Raw genomic sequence first — 19,674 nt, forward strand, 5'->3', positions numbered from 1 at the left:
AAAAGGTGCTGCAATCTGGAGAGGCAGACTAGAATAAAAATATATTTGGTTCCAAGAATTTAAAAAAGACAGAAATGGCACTGGAAAAATGATGGAAATAAGAAGGTTAAAAACAGCTCTGCTCTCCTTTTCTGTAGTTCTAAATAACTACAAATTATCTACACACATCATCTCTTCAACTCTTTAACCTTCTCCAATCTGACTCCTTCCTTCCCCTCACAACCCTCTCCCTTTATCCAAGCCATCAACAAGACTTGTAAACGTATCGTAAATCTGTCCACTGCTCTCCACCTCTACCATAAAGGACCATGGTCCAAGGTTACTGCATCTCCTACATGAACTAGTATAAACCATCGACTAGTATTTATTTCAATTTCCTCTGCTGTCCCCCTTTGATCAACTGTGAACAAAGCATTCAGTGTAATCTTTAAAAATGGATCAGGGCACTGAATAATAGTTCCATGGCTTCCCAATGCATCTTCAAGTTAAATCCAAACTCTTAGCATTCAGACAGTCAATACGGCATAACAACTAACACTGCTTGAGAAGTGCCTGGAACAGTGGCCAGCACTTCACAAATGCAGAGCAGATACTACCATGTTATGGTACAGCCCTTGCCTGCCTCTCCTACCTCAGAGTGACACTCTCCTCAAATAACCAGTATTCTCTTTCAGTTAACTGCAAGCTCTTTCCCTCTCTGGGCCTGCTGTTTCCCTCTGTCTAAAATATTTTTCTCTCAAAAACTTCAAGAATGCCTGTCTTCCATTCACACTTCAAGTCTCAACCTAAATGTTACCTCATTCATGAAGCTTTCTTTTCTTCTCTAAATACCATCCTTTATAATTCCTTTTAAAAAATATCTCAGTATAGTTTATTATTTTTTAATTTTTATTTATTTGGCTATGTCAGGTCTTAGATGAAGCACAGGGGATCTTTAGTTGTGGTATACAGGATCTTCTAGTCGTGGCGCATGAACTCTTTAGTTGTGGCATGTGGAATCTATTTCCTCAACCGGGGATCAGCCCCTGCATTGGGAGCTTGGAGTCTTAGCCACTGGGCCACCAGGGAAGTCCCTGTAATTCTTTACTGTTACTATTCTCTTCATTTTCCTTCACAGTGCTTTCTATTTTTAAACTGTCTTTCTTTCTTTCTTTTTCTTGCTGTGCCCTGTGTGGCTTGTAAGGATCTTAGTTCCTCAACAAGGATCGAACCCATGCCCCCTACAGTGGAAGTGTGGAGTCCTAACCACTGGACAACCAGGGAATTTCCTTTAATCACTTTTTTTGTTTGTTTCATCGGTTAAACTTTCTTGAACGTCATCAGATGACTAAACATCCATCCAATAAACTCTCTAACTTGCTTAATGTAGGAAGCACTGGGCTCTGTTCTTTATATTTAAAATAATCTTAACTAATGTAGGTATTAATCTCTTCTCACCAAGAAGCTAAAAAACCAGTCACTAATATACATGTGTCACAGTCTGTGCTATGATTCAGTATATCTACATACTTCCCGTAATTGTTACATACAACCTTGTGCCCAACAAAGTATTGTGCTAAGTGCTGCAGGAAGAGGAGCCAGGATGACAAAATAAGGATTATTTCTTCCATTAAGATCTTGAATAATATACGCACAGGATGGGAGAGACAAAAAACAAAACATTTCAAAGCATTTCAAGTAGAGGATGAGGTAGGACAGAGTCATGGTATGTATGTAAAAATGTATATTTCATCAAAGCTAAGATGCCATCAACTGATGGCAAGATATATCATTATTTTATGTTCCAAACAGAAATGCTGCCAAAATTGTTAATAACTGTTCATTAGCTGGGAGGTATGGGGGGCAGGAGGAGAAGGGGATGACAGAGGATGAGATGGCTGGATGGCATCACCGACTCGATGGATGTGAGTCTGAGTGAACTCTGGGAGATGGTGATGGACAGGAAGGCCTGGCGTGCTGCAATTCATGGGGTCACAAAGAGTCGGACATGACTGAGCGACTGAACTGAACTGTGAAATATCAAAAGTAACACGCACGCCAATATGACAGATACATCCCAATTCAAGAATGAAGAAAAAGAAAGAGAAGAAGGGAGAAGAAAAGAAAAAGAAAAAGGAGGAAGAGAAGGGAAAAAAAAAGAAAATGACTATTCTATGATTAACACAAAATCAATCTTTTTGAGTCTTCCTCAAAACACCTCAATGATATGGACTATCACTTCTTTACTAAAGTTTGCTATCAGGAAAGGGAGAAAAAACAGTCACTGAAAGGAGTGGTCACACAGCAACACTTTCTTTTGTGATTGTTTCATTTCCATTTGCCTTGTATATCTTCACTTATCCCTTTTCTTTTTCTTTTTTTAAAATGCAAGTACTTTTATTTTTTAGAGATGTTTATTTACTTATTTGGCTGACTCAGTCATCCTTGCAGTATGCAGGATCTTTGTTGCATTATTATTAATGGACCGCTTCTTTTTAAAAGCTAAGTGCAATGTAAGAATGCCCTCTTTAACACTTGTATTGAACACTGTACTCAAAGTCCTAACTAGCATAGCAAGGCAAGAGAAAGAAACTTTGTAAGCACGGGAAAGAAAGACACAATTGCAATCATCATACTTCAGCTAAGGTGGCTGAACAGAGATCTATATACCAAAAAAGTTTCTATCAGTAAATTGAAAATGTAAAAAAAAAAGAGGAAAAACTATTTAAAAATTTAACAACAATAATAATTAAATTTAAGAGGAGATTTGAGAGACTTATGAGAAAAAGAAACTATTGAAAGATATTTTTAAATATCTAAGGGGCTTTCCTAATGGCTCAATGGTAAAGAACCCACCTGCCAATGCAGGAGACACAGGTTCTAGCCCTGTTCCAAGATGATCCACCTGCCCTGGAGCAACTAAGCCCGTGCTCCACAACTATTGAGCCTGTGCTCTAGAGCCTGGGGACTGCAGATACTGAGCCCACATGCCACAACTGCTGAAGCCCTCACACCCTAGAGCTCATGCTCTGCGACAAGAGAAGCCATCACAGTAGGAAGTCTGTGCGCCGCAAATAGAGTAGCTCCCATTCACTGCAACTAGAGAAAGTGTGAGCAGCAATGAAGAACCAGCACAGCCATAAATAAATAAAAAATATCTAAATAGCTAGAAAGAGACACTATGTTTGAGGAGAGGAAGGCTCAATATAATAAAAAGAATAAATTAAATGCATGTATAGATTAAAGCCTCTGACGTCTTGGGCTCATATACAAACCAAGTCCTATTTTTAATAAGAGCTTTTGAACTTTCACATAACTTGACTCAAATTACTCCCTTTGATAGATATTTTTGCAATTGGTATAAACTTACTAGGCACTAATTATAGGTATTTTACTTTACTAAATTGTAACAAGAGTTGATATTACACTTTAGAATTCTGAGGCCGCTACAAGGAATAAGAGTGAAGAGCATGTGATCAGTAAGTACATGGCTCAGTTCTGGTTGAATGTGCTGTGGTCCCACCGGTTCAAAGCTCAATCAGTGTGCACAGTGTCCACAATGGAAGTTCTAATAACCACTCCTGCAAGTGATGAAACACTGCCAACATTTTACACAACAAGTAAAGTTTTCATTCTTGATAATTATCTGTGAACACTGCCAAAACACAATCTCCTTAAGTCACCTAAAATCGTAAACATTTTGAATACAAATTCCACTTACAAGAGGAAAACAGACAAAACATTCATGATACAGGGGTCATATTGAGCTCCTATGGACCTGTATGTAGTCCTTATACATGTAAGACCCAGAAGCAGTTTCCAAGTCGGCTTTACAATGGATCTGAATTTGATCAAATGAATGATTTTCTTTAGGTCTAACTTATTCAATTTAATTTTGGTTTATATAGGTATCGTGTGCTGCTTAAACTTTGCTTTATCCAAATTTCCTAACAGAGAATTAGAAATAATGATCATCTGTTTTACTGGTTGCTGCTGCTGCTGCTGCTGCTAAATCGCTTCAGTCGTCTCTGACTCAGTGTGACCTTATAGATGGAAGCCCACCAGGCTGCTCCGTCCCTGGGGTTCTCCAGGCAAGAACACTGGAGTGGGTTGCCATTTCCTTCTCCAATGTGTGAACATGAAAAGTGAAAGGGAAGTCGCTCAGGTGTGTCCGACTCTTAGCGACCCCATGGACTGCAGCCTTCCAGGCTCCTCCATCCATGGGATTTTCCAGGAGTGGAGTGGGGTGCCATTGCCTTTTCCCTTACTGGTTGCTAGGAGATGATAATACTAATAGTTTACATTTACTGAATGCTTACTGTGTGCCAGGCACCATTACAAGTGCCTTGTATGAAAAGTGAAAGTGAAAGTCACTCAGTAGTGTCTGACTCTTTGCGACCCCATGGACTATAGAGTCCACGGAATTCTCCAGGCCAGAATACTGAAGTAGGTAGCCTTGCCCTTCTCCAGGGGATCTTTCCAACCCAGGGATTGAACGAACCCAGGTCTCCCACAGGCCAGGCGGATTCTCTACCAGATGAGTCACAAGGGAAGCCCAAGTGCTTTGCATACTTTAAATCGTTTAATCTTCACAACAACCCATATCAGGCAGATTATATTACGATCACCATTTTACAGATAGGAAAACTGAGGTACAGAAAAGTTAAGTAACTTTCTCAGCATCACACAAGTAAGTGGAGCAGCTTAGTGATTCATACCCAGGTAGCTGTCTCCAGAGCCCAGACCCACATTATTATTTCATATTTCTTTTCACGATAGTTAAAACACACACAAAATTATTACAGATGAAAAAACCATCAAAAATTATGAATAAGAGTTAAACAACAGTTAAGCAATATTAATATCAATACAACTTATCACAGGTTGATACTTCACAGCTCTTGCAAAGTTTCATGGCCATGATTAAGAGTTTTGAAATTGGACAGACCTGGCTCTGAATCTTGAATGTGCCCTTTACAAGCTGTGTGACTTTGGACAACTTTCGTAACTTCACCAAGCCTCAGTTTCCTCATCTGTAAAATGAGAATAATAAACATCTCACAAAATTGTTGTTAGTAACATAATTATTGATACATTACATGGATATGATAAATCAAAAAAAAAACCACAGATACACGAAATAAAAAGAGGAGGCTCACAACTTCCCCCAGAAATCAGAGCTTTATTATGTTGTAACGAAGATGACCACTTCAAGTCACCACAGCAACTGTAAGATCCACACACAAACAGAACCATAACTCCTCTAATTAATAATAAATCATTCCTCTGAATAGCAGTCAAATGCCTACAGGTAAACTACTGAATCTCTGAAATATAAAATACCATATATACACAGAGAAAGAGCCAAACAGAAAAGACATTGTTGTCTCTTGACAACAACTCCCATGAATCCCATTCCAGGCATACACTTTCTAAGACCAGTAGTATTCAAGGGGCCCAAAACAGGAAGAGGGGTGTCAAGAAGGAGTGATTCCCACCAATAGTAGAAAGGAATTTTTGTAAGAGAAAAACAGAAGCAGACACATCATCGAAATAGGTTAGAACTATCATTACCACTGAAGAATAATTGTGTCTGTTTATACCTGGAATTTTACACTAGTCAAAACAACTGAAACTGTCACTACTGCTGTCTTTAGAATCGCAATAAAATAATTTTACAATGAATAATGAGATTTCTATCAACACCTGCATTTGCCAATAATACATCTATCTGTTATAAGGTTAGGTGTTTCTTTGAAGGGGTCATTTTAGTAATACAATACAAAAGTCAATTTAAAATAGGAAAAATAGAAATTATACAAAAATCCTATAGGATAATTTTGTTAAAAGAGTTCATCAATACTATCACCAAGGTGCATTTTTATGAATGTTATTAGTTTAAAATGTAAATTATATTATTAAAATGGTATATTACATAAAGATAATTATTAAAATGACTGCATTCATTGTAGCTCAAAGATTCAATAAAGAAAGAACTTCTATCCCCCAAAACACCCCCTTTTAACAAATAATGGCCAAAATGGCCCTCAATTTTTCTTAATAAAATTATTAAATGATCTGTCTGGAACAAAGGTCATTTAATTTTTACAAAGCACTTAAAAAAAAATTAGCTATATAGGAAATGTTTAAGAAGTCCTTAAATGACCTATTTCATAAAAGTTTAAGGAAATGAACATAGGATGTGAGATGCCCGAGGTTACTAAGCCATGACAAAAATCCAAACAAAAAAATCCTTCTGTTCTATATCCTAATAATTTGGAGTTTTTCTACTTGATCAGCATTTGCTTTGCTACTTTCTCTAAATGATGAGAATAACTTTTTGTCCTTTTCATGAATTCTACAAATCATTAATAAGATCAAGTCAGTTCAATCACAACTCAAGTATTTTAATTCAGGAATTTTTAGGTAAATTTTTTATGTAACTTAAAGAAAATTTGCAAATATCACTATTTACATTTTACCCCATTTGCTTTGTCAGTCTCTTTCCTCCTCACATTTTTTTTCTGAACCACATGAGTGAGTTGCAGACACTCAGCACTTTAGCCCTCAATATTTTTTTTCATATAGTTTCCCAGGAATACAGATATTCACTTAGATAACTACAGTATACCTAACCAAATCAGTATTGTGTCAATGTTAAAATTTCTACTATATAATTACAGCCCATATTCAAATATCATTAACTGCTTAAAAAAATGTCTTTTAAAGCTACCTATTTCCCCAGTCCAGAATTCAATTCAGAATCATGCACTGCATTTAGTGGTAATGCCTCTTTTAGAATCCAACCAACTGGAACAGTTTCTCAGTCTGTGTCCTATAAGACTGATATTTTTAAAGAACACAGACCATTTAATATTTTGTATAATGTTCTTCAATTTAGGTTTGTCTGATGGTCTCTCATGTTTAAATTCAGGCTATGCATTTTTTGTAGGAATGTCACAAGTAATGTTGGGTGCTTCTCACTGCATCACATCAGAAGCCGCAAGAGGTTACAGGTTCTATTACCAGTGATGCTAACTTTGATCACTTGGTTAATGAGTATCTGCCAAGATTCTGCACCGTGAAGTTACTGCTTTTCTCTTTGTAATAAGTAAATATATTGTTAGGAATTGTCTTGAGACTATGTAAATATCATATTCCTCATCAAACTTTACTCCATAGTTTGGTACCTGCAGGGGATTCTTGAGTGAAAGTACTATTTTAATTGTTCCCAAACGCCATTTTCTAATTCCAACAGTTCTATATTTATTAGCCATTTTAATGAAGAACTTTCCCTTCTCCCCAACTTAAGTCATTTATTCATTCATTTACTTATATGTGTATGGTTCTTATTTTTTCAATAGTTTATAATCTGTAACTATCATCATTCATTTGGCCCGTGGATGCTTCTCCACACTGGTTCTTGTTCCTTTTGACACATCCCCATCATTCTTTGACTACCTCCTTTTTTTCTGAAACAACAGTACGTTCCAGACTCCTCTTGTACTTTCCCTGAGCCAGTTCTTCCTGGGATCAGCCATTTCTCCAAAGAGCTCTGGTTTCCTTTAAGTGGAGAATGATTTAGAAATCAGCATATGGGAGTTAGGTACGTTCACTGCAATTGCTTCAAGGCCTCTTAGCAAACAAAGCTGGAATATAGACACACATATATGTGTACGCATATACACATATGTGTATGTACATGCATATACATATATCTATACATACAATTATACACATCCCTAAGAGAAAGATACATAAGTGTATACATGCATACATGTATATTTCTATCTTTATATAAATAAATGTTAAAAATCATGAGTTCATAATTTCCAATTCAAATCCAACATCACAGGATTTACTGGAGTCTTTTCTTCTATATATATATATATATAAAACTACCTTCTCCAACAATTGAAAAACCTGGCTCCCATTATCCTTAATATACTTATTCATTTGTTGAATCCTAATATAGATAGAAAATAGTTTCAAAGTTGCCAATTCATACCATCACAAATATAGCCTATAAATTAGGGTTATTTGTTTATAGCTCTTTTTGAGTTTCAAAGTACAGGATGCTCAAAAGTTACTTGGGTTACTTATTTTTCCCCCTTCAGCGTGTTTATACTTATTTTTCCCCTTTCAGTGTGTTTATGCTATAATTTGAAACACTTTAGATTTGTTTCTATTTACATTTTAGGGTTTTATCCCAACTTTATTGATTTTCTTTGCTGATTTTTTTCTTTTCTTTTGTTTAGTATCTAAAAGGTTAGCATGATAATGTCCTCTGATATTCTGAACTGATGTCATATGCAGTGTTACCAGAGGAGGTGATGGCACCCCACCCCAGTACTCTTAGCTGGAAACTCCCATGGACGGAGGAGCCTGGTGAGCTGCAGTCCATGGGGTCGCTAAGAGTCAGACACGACTAAGCAACTTTGCTTTCCCTTTTCACTTTGATGCATTGGAGAAGGAAATGGCAACCCACTCCAGTGTTCTTGCCTGGAGAATCCAAGGGATGGGGGAGCCTGGTGGGCTGCCGTCTATGAGGTCAAACAGAATTGGACACGAATGAAGTGACTTAGCAGCAGCAGCAGTAGCAGTGTTACCGGGAGTTCTCTCAACCAGTGGTTGTAATAGAGCTTTACAGTTTAGAAAGTATATTTCCCATAGGAAATGAGCCATTCTGTAGCCAATCACATGTATTTACTACCATTTCACTGAGGCCAGATGTTTTCTGGGAATTACTATTTCAAGATACAGAAAGAAGGATAAAATGAAATGGGCAACTCCAGCAACTTCATAGATCATTGCTTGCAAAACAGTTTTCAAACCATGCTACTTAGATGCCACAAGGTGGAAAAGGGCAGGACCTGGAGGCAGAACTCCAGGCCCCTCCCCTGACTTGAATTTAAGTTCCTATTGCTTTTACTAGTAATATACTGGAGAAGGCAATGGCACCCCACTCCAGTACTCCTGCCTGGAAAATCCCATGGACGGAGGAGCCTGGTAGGCTGCAGTCCATGGGGTCGCTAACAGTCAGACACGACTGAGTGACTTCACTTTCACTTTTCACTTTCATGCACTGGAGAAGGAAATGACAACCCACTCCAGTGCTCTTGCCTGGAGAATCCCAGGGACGGGGGAGCCTGGTGGGCTGCCGTCTATGGGGTCGCAGAGTCGGACACAACTGACGAGACTTAGCAGCAGCAGCAGTAATATACTGAGAATCAGTCTAAGATTTTGTTCATCTAACTAATTCAGCAAACATTTACTGAGTAACTATGTTGTCCTACATACAGTTCTAGGTGCTTCAGTGAAAAAAGACTTCATGAGACTTAGAATTCTAGTTGTGGGAGAGATAAACTATAAACCTAAGGAAACTGTATAGTCACTTAAAAAATAAAAGTTATAGAAAAATTCAACAAAATAGTTTGCAATATTAGATAGCATGTTCAGTTTAGGTCTCACTGAGAAAGGAAAGGTTACTTTTATACGAATAATTTCTTAAGCTTGAAAATCATGAAGAAAGAAGTGCAGATCAATTTTTCAGTTGGTGTTAAACTATGTCTTCAGGTCAGAACATGAGAAAAAAGTCATGAAACATTTTCCTTCCTTCATTGAATCTTAGCCAATATTTAGATTGGTTTTTCTCAATCCAGATCCTCTACTTTGTAAGTAACTACATATTTCTCCTCAGTTCAGTTCAGTTTAGTCGCTCAGTTGTGTCCGACTCTGCAACCCCATGAATTGCAGCACACCAGGCCTCCCTGTCCATCACCAACTCCCGGAGTTTACTCAAACTCATTTCCATCAAGTTGGTGATGCCATCCAGCCACCTCATCCTCTGTCGTCCCCTTCTCCTCCTGCCCCCAATCCCTCCCAGCATCAGGGTCTTTTCCAATGGGTCAGCTCTTCGCATGAGGTGGCCAAAAGTACTGGAGTTTCAGCTTCAGCATCAGTCCTTCCAATAAACACCCAGGACTGATTTCCTTTAGAATGGACTGGTTTGATCCCCTTGCAGTCCAAGGGACTCTCAAGAGTTTTCTCCAACACCACAGTTCAAAAGCATCAATTCTTCAGCGCTCAACTTTCTTCACAGTCCAACTCTCACATCCATACATGACCACTGGAAAAACCACAGCCTTGACTAGACGGACCTTTGTTGGCAAAGTAATGTCTCCTAGATTCTGGCAAAGGGCTTTTTTGTTTTTCCTTTTCTTTTGTTTTTCTTTTAAACAATTTCATTGGGAAATTGAGGTAAAATCGGTCCTGTTAACCACTCTTAGAACTTTAAAGTACATTAATTTTTATCATATCCAAATACACTATCACTCCCCTATGTTTACAGTCAACAAAAGACTAAGATATCTAATCTTTCTCAGTTGTGCTAAATCATACCACTCAAATCCTAAACAACTGAGTTTGAACCTCAAGTGTAGAACTTTATAATAACCACAGGTAACAGTTAATCAGCCCTTACTATGTCCCAGCTATTGTCTTAAATTAATGTATATTACTTTATATTTCAAAATAACATTACAAACGTTACATGATAAGTACCATCAGTACCCTCCTTTTATAGATGAATAAACTGAGAAATGGAGAGATGAAATAACCTGCTCAAAGTTTCACAGCATCTAAGTGACAGAGCCAGAATTAAAAAAAAGACAGTTTGTGCCATTAACTGTGCATATTGAACTGATTCTAAAAAAATCTTTCATAATGTGTTCTAAATTCCATCCTGTTAAATTTAACCAGTTCAGTCTATGGAGGGAAAAAAATCTGACTTCAATGCTATCATCTAATATATATGGCTATTTTTCAAAGCTTCAATTGATCAGTATGCCATGAAGGGGTCTAATGAAACTATTAGTTAATAAAAATGTGACTAGGAATAGTAGCAAATGAAATCCAACAATGCATAATAAGAATTATACACAACAACCCAGTGACTAATCTCAGGTTAGTCAAGGCTGATTCAACATTTGAAAACTATTTAATGCAATCCATCACATTAAGAGGGTAAAAAGAAAAGTCACGTGATCGTTATCAAGAGATATCGAAAAGGCATTTCACAAAATCCAACACTCATTCCTGATAAAAACTCTCAGCAAACTAGGAAGAGAGAGGAATTTCCTCAGCTGAGGCTTTACAAATAGCTGAGCAAAGAGGAGAAGCTGAAGGCAAAGGAGGAAAGCAAAAATATACACAGGTGAATGGAGAGTTCCAAATAATAGCAAGGAGAGATAAGAAAGCCGTCCTCGGTGAGCAATGCAAAGAAATAGAGGAAAACAATAGAGTGGGAAAGACTAGAGATCTCTTCAAGAAAATTAGAGATACCAAGGGAACATTTCATGCAAAGATGGGCACAATAAAGGACAGAAATGGTACGGACCCAACAGAAGCAGAAGATATTAAGAGGTGGCAAGAATACACAGAAGAACAATACAAAAAAGAACTTCACAATCCAGATAATCATGATGGTATGATCATTCACCTAGAACCAGACATCCTGGAATGCAAAGTCAACTGGGCCTTAGGAAGCATTACCACAAACAAAGCAAGTGGAGGTGATGGAATTCCAGGTGAGCTCTTTCATATCCTAAAAGATGATGCTGTGTAAGTACTGCACTCAATATGCCAGCAAATTTGGAACACTCAGCAGTGGCCACAGGACTGGAAAAGGGCAGTTTCCATTCCAATCCCAAAGAAAGGCAATGCCAAAGAATGTTCAAACTACCACACAATTGCACTCATCTCGCACACTAGTAAAGTAATGCTCAAAATTCTCCAAGCCAGGCTTCAACAGTACGTGAACTGTCAATTTTCAGATGTTCAAGCTGGTTTTAGAAAAGGCACAGGAACCAGAGATCAAATTGCCAACATCCACTGGATCATGGAAAAAGCAAGAGAGTTCCAGAAAAATATCTACTTCTGCTTTATTGACTACGCCAAAGCCTTTGACTGTGTGGATCACAACAAACTGTGGAAAATTCAAGAGATGGGAATACCAGACCACCTGATGTGCCTCTTGAGAAATATGTATGCAGGTCAACTGTTAGAACTGGACATGGAACAACAGACTGGTTCCAAATAGGAAAAGGAGTATGTCAAAGCTGTATATTGTCACCCTGCTTATTTAACTTATATGCAGCGTAAATCATGAGAAACACTGGGCTGGATGAAGCACAAGCTGGAATCAAGATTGTCGGGAGAAATATCAATAACCTCAGATATGCAGATGACACCACCCTTATGGCACAAAGTGAAGAAGAACTAAAGAGCCTCTTGATGAAGGTGAAAGAGAAGAGTGAAAAAGTTGGCTTAAAACTCAACATTCAGAAAACTAAGATCATGGCATCTGGTCCCATCACGTCAAGGCAAACAGATGGGGAAACAGTGGAAATAGTGACAGACTTTATTTTGGGGGCTCCAAAATCACTGCAGATGGTGACTGCAGCCATGAAATCAAAAGACGCTTGCTCCTTGGAAGAAAAGTTATGACCAACCTACACAGCATATTAAAAAGCAGAGACATTACTCTGTCAACAAAGGTCCATCTAGTCAAAGCTATGGTTTTTCCAGTAGCCATGTATGGATGTGAGAGTTGGACTATAAAGAAAGATGAGCACTGAAGAATTGATGCTTTTGAACTGTGGTGTTGGAGAAGACTCTTGAGAGTCCCCTGGACAGCGAGAAGATCCAACCAGTCCATCCTAAAGGAAATCAGTCCTGAATATTCATTGCAAGGACTGAAGCTGAAACTCCAATACTTTGGTCACCTGATGTGAAGAACTGACTCATCTGAAAAGACCCTGGAAAAAGATTGAAGGGAAAGATTCTGGCAAAGATTGAAGGCGGAAGGAGAAGGGGACGACAGAGGATGAGATGGTTGGATGGCATCACCGACTCAATGGACATGAGTTTGAGTAAACTCTGAGAATTGGTGATTGACAGGGAAGCCTGGCGTACTGCAGTCCATGGGATTGCAAAGAGTCAGACACAACTGAGCGACTGAACTGAAACTAAACCAGGTGAGAGGTGATAGTGGCTTGGACCAGACTGATAGAAGTGGAGATAAGATAGGTCAGAGAGGTATGTGATCCACTATCTGTGCCCTAGCTCCAGAAGAGATCACACCTGAAGAAGCAGTTGTAACACTTTCACCAAATGAATAAATTCACAATACGCAACATTTTCCAGGACATGTTATCTTAAGATGTATCTTAAGAATGGAGGTGACAGGATTTTGCTGATGAATTGAATGAACATTGTGAGAGAAAGTGAAGAATGAAAAATGACCTTAAGGTTGCTGGGGTGAGCAACTGCAAGGACAGAGTTGCTGTTTACTGAGACACAGAAAGATATAAGGTGGAGTAGGATGAAGGGAACAAATCAGAAATTTGGTTGCTATGCCTGATAAAATGTAAAAGTTTACAAATGAGATAGCTATATGTTAAATTCGCTTTTGAAATGGCAAGCTTCAAGTCTAGTACATATATTACATTCATCATTAAACAGTCCTAATCTCCAAAACTGAATGTAACATCTGCTCCCTCTGATCACCACTTTTTTTCACTGCTTAAGGCCTTATTACTGTTTATGTATTGTAATTATTGGTGTACATCATGTCCCATAGAGTTCAGATACCTTGAGAGCAAAGTTCATGGTTTATAGTTGTAAAATAGTAAAAAGTCAAAGTGTTCGTTGCTCAGTCTGACTCTTTGAAATTTCATGGACCGTAGCTAGCCAGGCTCCTCTGTTCGTGGAATTCTCCAGGCAAGAATACTGGAGTAGCCATTGACTGGGTAGCCATTCCCTTCAAGGGAATCTTCCTGACCCAGGGATCAAACCCAGGTCACCTGGATTGCAGGCAGATTCTACACCATCTGAGCCATCAGGGAAGCCCATAATAGTAAAAAAAAAGCCCATCGTTTATTGAGCACGTTCATCATTTACTGAGCTCATTTATCATTCATTTATGAATTTATCATTCATTTGTTGAGCTCATTCTTCTATTATTGGTATTTAACACATACGAAAATTCTGGTTCAGAGATACTGAATAATTCTATTCACACTTCAGCTGCTAAGTCACTTCAGTCGTGTCCGACTCTTATGTGACCCCATAGACGGCAGCCCACCAGGCTCCACCGTCCTTGGGATTCTCCAGGCAAGAATACTGGAGTAGCCATTGACTGGGTAGCCATTCCCTTCAAGGGAATCTTCCTGACCCAGGGATCAAACCCAGGTCACCTGGATTGCAGGCAGATTCTACACCATCTGAGCCATCAGGGAAGCCCATAATAGTAAAAAAAAGCCCATCATTTATTGAGCACGTTCATCATTTACTGAGCTCATTTATCATTCATTTATGAATTTATCATTCATTTGTTGAGCTCATTCAATTCTTCTATTATTGGTATTTAACACATACGAAAATTCTGGTTCAAAGATATTGAATAATTCTATTCACACTTCAGCTGCTAAGTCACTTCAGTCGTGTCCGACTCTTGTGTGACCCCATAGATGGCAGCCCACCAGGCTCCACCGTCCTTGGGATTCTCCAGGCAAGAACACTGGAGTGGGTTGCCATTCACACTTCAGAGCTCTGCTCAAATATCACTTTCTCAAAGTAGCTATCTTTGATCACCCATATCATCTGAACTAAACCTCTATAATAAACTCTATAGAACTAAAACTCTACAATAAACTCATAATACCTTGTTTGTCTCCTCTACTGTTTATCACAATATAAATAAATGTGTTCTTGGTAGCTCTCCTCCCTAAAGAATATAAGGTACATAAAGGCAGGATACTCATACATCAAGTTGATTGCAATGATTAATACATGCTTTAAATTGATAATAATGCCTTATTATTATAAATTAATAATATTGATAAATGATTTAATAACAACTAGAGACATCCATTACAAATAATTATAGAGTAGATTGTATCAGACCAATTCTCTTGGCAAGAAAAACTAAAAATTGAATTTAAAAACAAAAAGTAAACAAGGAAGACAGCCAGGATGTGAGAAGACAAAATACAGGCAAAAAACGAAATGCATAGTTAAGCCTAACATTCTCCAGTGATTTCTCCTCTTGAGGCAACTAGCTGCAAGCTAGAATGTTCAGCAGTCTCACAGACCTGCAGACATAGAAATCAGAGTTCAGGGCTTATCAGACAAGCAGGATTTGAGGGGCTAAGATTTCAGAGAAAAGACAATCACAGAAAAGTCTGAACATGCTGTACTGTTTTTGCCCTCAGGGTATTTATTGAATCCTAACCTGTGTGGGGGCAAGAGGCCAAAAACCAAGCAAAGTGCCTATTTTAAAGCAAAAAAGGTAAGTAGAACTTTTGGTAGTCTCACAATACAAGGAAAAGAAAATTTATAGTTCAGAGCCTGCCAAGATGGAGAGGCCCTGGCAAACACTGCAGAATTCTATTTGATACCTCTGAAGGACAGGACTAAAGGGAAACTGGATTTAAACCAACCCTTAGGAAGCCTAAAACAAAGCCTCAAGTCATCCCAAGCCTGTATTGAATCAAGGTCATCTGCTCCTACTTTTAACTATTACCAGAAGAAAATTAAATCCTCTCCAGTGAACAATATCACCATTAACAGCCTCTATCATTTCTCATACTTAATGTTTGACATTCATTTTTTAAATTACTAGCAATTCTAGGAGACAAGAACAAATGACTGAAAGCCACAAGAAAAAGAAGACAAGATAAAAAGATCAAAAGGGGATCTAGAAATTCTAATTATTAGACACAGACTTTAAAATAACTGTGTTTAATATGTTCAGCAAAGTAGATGAGAATTTCACCACAGAAATGGAATGTACAACAAGAGAAAAATAACTAATTAAAATTCTAGAAATAAAAAATACATAATATAAAATTAATAATAAAACACATCCTTATAACAGATTGGACACTAAACGAAATAGAAAACAGGTCAACAGAAAATACATAGATGAAGAACAGATGAGAAAAAAAGATGAAAAATACTGAACAGCATATGACAGATATTTATGATGCAAAAAAAGATCTAACATCCATTACAAATTATTATAGAGTAGATTGTATTAGACCAATTCTCTTGGCAAGAAAAACTATAAAAGATCTAATATATACATACTTCAGATCAGATCAGATCAGTCGCTCAGTCGTGTCCAACTCTTTGTGACCCCATGAATCGCAGCACGCCAGGCCTCCCTGTCCATCACCAACTCCCAGAGTTCACTCAGACTCACGTCCATCGAGTCAGTGATGCCATCCAGCCATCTCATCCTCTGTCGTTCCCTTTTCCTCCTGCCCCCAATCCCTCCCAGCATCAGAGTCTTTTCCAATGAGTCAACTCTTCGCATGAGGTGGCCAAAGTACTGGAGTTTCAGCTTTAGCATCATTCCTTCCAAAGAAATCCCAGGGCTGATCTCCTTCAGAATGGACTGGTTGGATCTCCTTGCAGTCCAAGGGACTCTCAAGAGTCTTCTCCAACACCACAGTTCAAAAGCATCAATTCTTCAGCGCTCAGCCTGCTTCAAGTCCAACTCTCACATCCATACATGACCACTGGAAAAACCATAGCCTTGACTAGACGGACCTTTGTTGGCAAAGTAATGTCTCTGCTTTTGAATATGCTATCTAGGTTGGTCATAACTTTCCTTCCAAGGAGTAAGCGTCTTTTAATTTCATGGCTGCAGTCACCATCTGTAGTGATTTTGGAGCCCAGAAAAATAAAGTCTGACACTGTTTCCACTGTTTCCCCATCTATCTGCCATGAAGTGATGGGACCGGATGCCATGATCTTCGTTTTCTGAATGTTGAGCTTTAAGCCAACTTTTTCACTCTCCACTTCCACTTTCATCAAGAGGCTTTTTAGTTCCTCTTCACTTTCTGCCATAAGGGTGGTATCATCTGCATATCTGAGGTTATTGATATTTCTCCCAGCAATCTTGATTCCAGCTTGTGTTTCTTCCAGTCCATACTTAGACCCCTAGATAAAGTGAGTGCAAGAGTGTGGGGCAGAAGCAATATCAGAAGAAATAGGCCAAACCTGACAAAAGACATCAAGCTACAGACTCAAGAGTACAAATGAAACTCAAGCACCTTAGATATAAAGAAAACCACCTAAAAGCCTTAATAAAAACATGAAAACCAAAGACATTACTTCTCTAACAAAAACAATGAAGTCAAAAGGTAATGGGATGATATATCCAAAATGCTCAAAGAAAGTAACTACCAACCCACAATTCTGTGCCCAACGAAAATGTCCTTTAGAAGTGAAGACAAGATAAAAAGTGCTTTCAGACAAAAAGTGAATATTCACTACCTGAAACTAACACAATATTGTAAATCAACTATGCTTCAATTTAAAAATTAAAAAAAAAAATTATCTGAGAAGAAAGAAAATCATCTCAGATGAAAGCACAGTAACACAGGAAAGACTCAAGAATACTAGAAAGAGAAAATGTGAGTAAAATTAAATAACTAAATTATTTAAAACAATAATAAAAACAAAAGTAAAAAAACCCAAACAAAGAAACAAAAAACAGAAGGAGAATGATAAATCCAATAAAGAGCTGTAGGTACTTGTATTATCCAGAAAATAACAGCAGTAGACTGTCTACAAAAATGGCCAGTTGTTTCTCCCATTCCTTATGCACACTCCTTTACAATGTGACTTTGCTACTCTTCCTATCAAGACGCCACTCTTCCATCAAGAGGAATTGATTTTCTTTACCTTTTGAATTTGAGCTTTGCCCAATGGGACATTAAAAAATGTGATACAGCAAAGACTTGAAAAGTGCTTGAACATTTCAATCTCTGCCTCTCTTAGAACTTTGAGTCATCAAGTGAATGAATGTGCCTGCTAAAAAAGATCACAAAAAGAACAAACTCCTCAACACTACCCTAGCCAAAAGCTTGCCAACCAACACACACTTCAGTTCAGTTCAGTCGCTCAGTTGTGTACAACTGTTTGCGACCCCACGAATCGCAGCACGCCAGGCCTCCCTGTCCATCACCAACGCCCGGAGTTCACTCAGACTCACGTCCATCGAGTCAGTGATGCCATCCAGCCATCTCATCCTCTGTCATCCCCTTCTCCTCCTGCCCCCAATCCCTCCTACCATCAGGGTCTTTTCCAATAAGTCAACTCTTCGCATGAGGTGGCCAAAGTACTGGAGTTTCAGCTTTAGCATCATTCCTTCCAAAGAAATCCCAGGGCTGATCTCCTTCAGAATGGACTGGTTGGATCTCCTTGCAGTCCAAGGGACTCTCAAGAGTCTTCTCCAACACCACAGTTCAAAAGCATCAATTCTTCGGCACTCAGCTTTCTTCACAGTCCAACTCTCACATCCATACATGACCACTGGAAAAACCATAGCCTTGACTAGACGGACCTTTGTTGGCAAAGTAATGTCTCTGCTTTTGAATATGCTATCTAGGTTGGTCATAACTTTCCTTCCAAGGAGTAAGCGTCTTTTAATTTCAGAGCTGCAGTCACCATCTGCAGTGATTTTGGAGCCCCAAAACTAAAGTCTGACACTGTTTCCACTGTTTCCCCATCTATTTCCCATGAAGTGATGGGACCGGATGCCATGATCTTCGTTTTCTGAATGTTGAGCTTTAAGCCAACTTTTTCAGTCTCCTCTTTAACTTTCATCAAGAGGCTTTTTAGTTCCTCTTCACTTTCTGCCATAAGGGTGGTGTCATCTGCATATCTGAGGTTATTGATATTTCTCCCCAATCTTGATTCCAGCTTGTGCTTCTTCCAACCCAGCGTTTCTCATGATGTTCTCTGCATGTAAGTTAAATAAGCAGGGAGACAATATACAGCCTTGATGTACTCCTTTTCCTATTTGGAACCAATCTGTTCCATGTCCAGTTCTAACTGTTGCTTCCTGACCTGCATGCAGATTTCTCAAGAGGTACGTCAGGTGGTCTGGTATTCCCATCTCTTAAAGAATTTTCCACAGTTTATTGTCATCCACACAGTCAAAGGCTTTGGCATAGTTAATAAAGCAGAAATAGATGTTTTTCTGGAACTCTCTTGCTTGTTCAATGATCCAGCGGATGTTGGCAATTTTATCTCTGGTTCCTCTACCTTTTCTAAAACCAGCTTGAACATCTAGAAGTTCACGGTTCACGTATTGCTGAAGCCTGGCTTGAAGAATTTTGAGCATTACTTTACTAGTGGGTGAGATGAGTGCAGTTGTGCAGTAGTTTGAGCATTCTTCGGCATTCCCTTTCTTTGGGATTGGAATGAAAACAGACCTTTTCCAGTCCTGTGGCCACTGCTGAATGTTCCAAATTTGCTGGCATATTGAGTGCAGCACTTTCACAGCATCATCTTTCAGGATTTGAAATAGCTCAACTGGAATTCCATCACCTCCTCTAGCTTTGTTCGTAGTGATGCTTTCTAAGGCCCACTAGACTTCACATTCCAGGACGTCTGGCTCTAGGTGAGTGATCACACCATCGTGATTATCTTAGTCGTGAAGATCTTTTCTGTACAGTTCTTCTGTGTATTCTTGCCGCCTCTTCTTAATATCTTCTGCTTCTGTTAGGTCCATACCATTTCTGTCCTTTATCGAGCCCATCTTTGCATGAAATGTTCCCTTGGTATCTCTAATTTTCTTGAAGAGATCTCTAGTCTTTCCCACTCTGTTGTCTTCCT

At 38.6% G+C, this 19,674-nt stretch overlaps 1 protein-coding gene across 13 annotated transcripts in view; it reads right to left on the reverse strand.

The window, feature by feature from the left end:
- The window catches only part of NUMB (NUMB endocytic adaptor protein), a 159,104-nt gene that overhangs the window by 79,529 nt on the left and 59,901 nt on the right, over positions 1 to 19,674 (reverse strand). For 2 of the 13 annotated variants that reach the window (XM_061429367.1, XM_061429369.1), the window contains one exon: positions 4,928 to 5,012. The exons of the other annotated variants lie outside the window; for them this stretch is intronic. The gene's annotated coding sequence lies outside the window, so the exon portion shown is untranslated. The remainder of the gene's footprint in view (positions 1 to 4,927; positions 5,013 to 19,674) is intronic. 13 annotated transcript variants of the gene reach the window in all.

Source organism: Bos javanicus, chromosome 10 (assembly GCF_032452875.1).
Source record: "Bos javanicus breed banteng chromosome 10, ARS-OSU_banteng_1.0, whole genome shotgun sequence".
Lineage (NCBI taxonomy): Eukaryota > Metazoa > Chordata > Mammalia > Artiodactyla > Bovidae > Bos > Bos javanicus.